Genomic DNA, 3,874 nt, shown 5'->3' on the forward strand with positions numbered 1-3,874 from the left:
ATGCTGCTCATTTTGTACACACAATCTGTGTAAGCAAAAATCTAATAAAAAAAACCTGCAATTTGTAAATGGTTTGGATCATTGAACCTAATATCTGTACATATGTGCAACAATGAACCATTCAGGCTATGAGTGCATGTACTAGTCTTTCAATAGAGCTATGGAAATGGTGCAAATAAGTCAGGTAAATAACACAAAATACTTAATTATTAAAATTTTCATTGCATTTTTCTTTGCTCGAGTCACCTTTCCTTTTGAACTTTACCTGGACAACATATTTTCATGTCAGGTTTTCAGCCATTTAAAATGAATTTAACAGTTGATAGCGGGCTGCTGATTCTGATACAGTTTAAGGCTAAAGCTGCTGGGTGTAGATCCTCAGGTACTCAGTCCAAAAGTGGACTTCTACACCCACTCTTGCTGTCACTTTAAGTGCACTTGAAGCCACATTTATTGCAGAGTAATTGTAAACATTCCCATTTCCAAATTTTAAAAAAGAAAAAGACGAGGATGTTAAGTGTAGTTTTCCATTTATCACCAGCTGGGGAGCAGTCAAGCAGATGTACGAGAGAGCGCTCCCATCCCTGAGAATTTCAGCGATGCGGTTAATTGCTAATCTGCTTACCATTTTCAATGATTCTGCCTTGGGATGGTTCCGGATTTTGAGTATTTTACGTAAACCTCCGGAAACAAGTGGAGCATGCAGGAGAAGGCTAAGCTCAGCGACAACCTAAAAATGTGATAAAGACCACATTATTCCTAAAATATCATCACACGGCTTTGGCTTTCACTTTGAGGGCATATAACCACAGGTTTCCAGTGTTGTGACGATCAACATCGCCGACTGTTTTCCCAAGAATTAGCATTGTAGGTTACGTTTGATTTAAATACCTGTGGTTAGCCGTAATGAAGTGCTAGCAGCTAGGTGAGAGGGACAGGGCGAGGCGAGAGAAGCACATAGTCCCTCCTTTCAGGGAGAGAGAACACATGGATTTGCGTCTGCTATATGTCAACACGAGTAAGTCATGTATCACTTTGTTTCCATGATTTCTGCACAATTAAATCATTAAGTGTCATTAAGGGACTTGTGTAATAGCCCCTGCGGTACAGGCGGAGGGCTGGAGAGAGATGGAGCTCAGTCTGCTGCAGGCAAACTCTGCCAAAGTCTAACCTGCAGATTACTACAACATATTATCTCTATATAAATGCATTAAAGCTGCATGCTCACTTCCACCAAGAGAAAATCTGACCTTGATGCAGTCACTTGGGAAGTATGAAGTTTTACTGTAAATGTTGTGACGAGCGGGGGGAGGGAAAAGGAGTTTAATGTTCTGCATCCACTTTGGCAAAAAAAGCTCGACTGCTGCCGAGCCAGGTCAACGTTCTGGAAAATGAAAGAGTCATTATGAGTGGAAACAGTTGTATTTAGATCATTACTTCACACAGTAATTATTACATACAGAGCGTAATGAGTCATTGCGAGAAGATTAGCTTGTTAATCTCCAGGAAACAAAGGGCCTGGAGGGCACCTAGCGTGCAGAACAACATCCAGAATTATCAAATAATGTTTCTTTCTTGCTTTTGTAAACACACAGTAACCGATACCTGTTTTCTTTAGAGAGCACAAAGCGTTGTGGAGATGAAGGCCTCGCCCTGACTGTGCCAAAGCTCTGGAGAGCATTCGCTTTAGAGGAAATGTAAGCTATGTTACGTCCTAGCTCATTTTGACATTAAAGACACTAACTGGAACCATTACAAGCTGAGCAACACACTGGAGTGTTACACCTCAAACCTCTCTAATGAATAGATGCACAATAACTGCAACGCTGAGTTTTGAGTTACATCCGACTGGAAACAAATGGCTTTTATTCCTTGAAATACCACTTCGCCATTATACATCTCCATGCAAATACCTTGTGTACTTGCTGCTTGGGTAACAAATTGCCATATCATGTGTTACAATTACCTCTTCACTTTGGCCAGCCAATACATCTTCCCAATGAAATGGCTTGAAAGCTATGAATTATGGCCATATTTCAGTCTAAAAGAAACAAACCACTAATTGCGAAGTGGCCTCTCGGTAATTTCAACAGAGAACCCAGAAAGGCACTCCAGCATTGGGGAAATCATTTACTGCTGCTCCTGCTTTATTTTGGTTTCAAATAACAGACACTACTAATTTGGTGTGGGCCTGACCCCTGCCACCACCGCCCCCACCCCGCCATCGTCCTCCCTCCCCCCCTTCCTCACGCCCCTTGGGGAAAACTCCAATCAGTCCACAACTCTACCGACTTTTTTTCCCCTTCCCTCCCTGCTTTTTTGCGAGCCCTCTCCACTACCAGCGAACTGGAGACCGCCTTTCTGAAATGTTTCTGCTAATTCCCATTTCCTTTATAATCACAAGCTTTCATGTGAGTGGCTGGCCGGGGCCGGGTGGGGAGGGGAGTGGTAATTACTTTGGGGTCCTGGGCATTAACCCGACCAGGTGTCACTGGATGGCCTGTTTACCTCAGTGATTAATGAATGGACTGCTGGTCTCTCACTGCCCCCACTCACTGCTCTTTTTATTCAGCGCGGAGCGTGCCACTGAATCAATTTGCTGAGCAGCGCAGGTTTGAGCCACATCACAACTCTGAGGGCAGCCGGTCCATCCGGGGCCTTCTCCCCTTACCAGGCCAGTTCGTCTGCTAGTGGTGCTAAGCTAATTAGCGTATCATGAATGGCAATCCAGGCAGTGCGTGTGGCTGAGATCACATTTGTGTACAGCAGTTTGCTGCACTGACACATGACTTACTGATTCTTTCTGATAGGAATGACTACTTTCAGAGTATGCTAAAAGAATGCGGGTTATCTTAATGCCATGAGTACGTCACAAGCTTGCTAAATACATTGTCATAACACAATGCTATCAGTGGATATCACAGAGTATTATAACGTCCACTCCTTACCAGTGTTGGTCAAGTTACTTGAAAATAGTAATTACTTACTAATTACTGATTACTTCTCCAAGAAAGTAATCCAGTTACTTTACTGATTACTTATTTTCAAAAGTAATTACTTACTTTATTACTTAGTTACTTTTTAAAACCATGATACACAACCTGAATACATTGTAAAGCAACAGACCTTTCAGCCCAGTTCTATTTTTTCTGCATAATCCATCATATAAAATTCGATCAAATGAAAAATTCTCTTTTAAAAACTTGTTTTATTAGTTTGAATCTTTTAACTTTATGCACATTGCATCAACTAAAAATTATATTATATGCAAGAAGAAATGTGTTTAACCCTTTAAAGCCGGTCAGAGCAGCACGCTCCGTTTTGTGTAACTACTTTTAAATCCCGGTAGCACTGCAACCACGTAAGCTAGCACAATAATCTTTATTGCATATGAAACCGGAGGAGTTGTACTCACATCTTAGGTCACCGTTTCCTTCCACATAAAGCTTTGCAAACATTACATAAAAGCACTTGCAGCAACAAAACATAATATTCCAGAAACACGCTTTGCCGATCCGATCAGCTGTCCGTAACACTTCATACATTGCAATAGACATCAGCACGAACTATCGCATGTCCACCATTACCTGCCCGAAACCGGAAGTGATGTAATTTTCACGGAAGGTAGTTTTTGTTTTTTTGTTTTTTTGTTTTTTACCTTTAGGGCCTTATAAGCCTACACTGTTGTTTTTAAAAGTCATGTTTGACTTCATGCTTTTCTCTATCGTTTCTGAGATGCTTAGAACTCAAGTTGCACCGCTGTAAAAAGTTTATTTTGATGCTGTTTTTTTTGCAAATTATAATATTTATTTTCATTTATCCACAGCTTAGTTAAGTAACTAAGCTGTGGATACTTTAAAACACACACTGCATG

Source organism: Aulonocara sp. 'chitande type north' Nkhata Bay, linkage group LG5 (genome assembly GCF_057382095.1).
Source record: "Aulonocara sp. 'chitande type north' Nkhata Bay isolate Kocher_YH1m ecotype deep benthic linkage group LG5, A_spYH_male_GT1.1, whole genome shotgun sequence".
NCBI lineage: Eukaryota > Metazoa > Chordata > Actinopteri > Cichliformes > Cichlidae > Aulonocara > Aulonocara sp. 'chitande type north' Nkhata Bay.